Source organism: Callorhinus ursinus, unplaced genomic scaffold, assembly GCF_003265705.2.
Source record: "Callorhinus ursinus isolate GAN/ISIS: 27379988/994484 unplaced genomic scaffold, GSC_fseal_2.0 scaffold23, whole genome shotgun sequence".
Classification (NCBI taxonomy): domain Eukaryota; kingdom Metazoa; phylum Chordata; class Mammalia; order Carnivora; family Otariidae; genus Callorhinus; species Callorhinus ursinus.
Window position 1 is genome coordinate 230,257 of NW_027397085.1, and position 1,715 is coordinate 231,971.

The following is a 1,715-nucleotide window of genomic DNA, read 5'->3' on the forward strand; positions in this document are numbered from 1 at the left end:
AATATTTCTACATGTGCACCAGAAAATACATACATATCTTATGAACATGACTTTTTATAGCACTATTGTTTTAAATAACAAAAAGCTGGAAGCAAGACATACCCAGTACTAAAACCATGCCCCATAGGGTAAATGAGGTTTAAACTGTCACCAACGGGACACCTGCGTGGCTCAGCCAATTATCAGGCTCAGGTCATGATCTCAGAGTCCACCCATGCACCCTTAAGATTTGTATTTATGTAGGGACGCCTGGGTGCCTCAGTCAGTTAAGTGACTGCCTTCGGCTCAGGTCATGATCCTGGAGTGCCGGGATCGAGTCCCACATCCGGCTCCCTGCTCGGCAGGGAGTCTGCTTCTCCCTCTGACCCTCTTCCCTCTTGTGCCCTCTATCTCTCATTCTCTCTCTCTCTCAAATAAATAAATAAAATCTTAAAAAAAAATAAAAATAAAAATCTTAAAAAAAAAAACTGTCACCATCAAGACATCCATTGACTCCCCTCCCCCCCTTTTTCTTCACAGGAATGTTAACCTTATCTTTTAAGGCAGGCAACAGGAAGAGCTCCAGTTTGAGCTGGACCACTGACTCACACCTGCAACAGATAGACCTTGGAATGTTCAACAGTTACCTCCACCTCATTATAATGTTAAAACCTCTGCCCAAGGAGGAGCACAAACTTCATTAATACAACCTAGGATACGCGTATGGGCATATTTTCTAAGTAAGCCTGCACAACCCTATGTCGGCCGTTATAAGCAATGACAAAACTCCCCTTTCTGAACATTCATCCTAACCCTAAGTAAAAGAAACCCACTCACCCCCATCGGGCAGTCATGGCTTTGCAAGTTGTTCCCCATGAAGTCCTTATTTGCTGCAAATAAAGTTTTCTTTGTGTGACAATGCCACCTGGTGTAATCTATCTGTAACTCACCAAGGTGCAGACTTACATTAGTTCAGTTACAATGCAAGTAGAATAGATAAGCAAATTGTGGTATATTCATATAATGTCATACATATTGATGAAAATGAATGAAAACAACCAGCTTTATTAAAATGGATGAATCTGGGGCGCCTGGGTGGCTCCGTCGGTTAAGTGTCTGCCTTCCGCTCAGTTCACGATCCCACGGTCCTGGGATAGAGTCCTGCATCTGGCTCCCTGCTCAGTGGGGAGCCTGCTTCTCCCTCTGCCTGCTACTCCCCCTGCTTGTGCTCTCTCTGTCTCTGTCAAATAAATAAATAAAATCTTAATAAAATAAAATTATTTCACCACAATGAAAACATACAGCAACCTTCACTGTACAAGCCGTGCCCATTCTGAGGTGCTTTTGTGATCCCTTGTCCTGCTTTGGGATTCAGACTGAAATAAGGCAATGTATATAAATTTGGAAATCAGTGGGACACAATGTGGTTGGTTCCCTTGCTCCAGCTTCCTGTCATACAAAAGGTGGTGGTTTTTTTGGGGTGCCTGGGTGGCTCAGATGGTTAAGCGTCTGCCTTCGGCTCAGGTCATGATCCCGGGGTCCTGGGATGGAGCCTCACATCAGGCTCCTGGCTCAGGGAGGAGCCTGCTTCTCCCTCTGTCTCTCTCCCTGCTCATGCTTTCTCCCTCTGTATTTCTGTGTCTCAAATGAATAAATAAAGTCTTTAAAAAAAAAAAAGGTGGTGGTTTTTGACTCAGGCTCTTCCCTGAAATCCAGGGTCCCCAATATCTATGGCA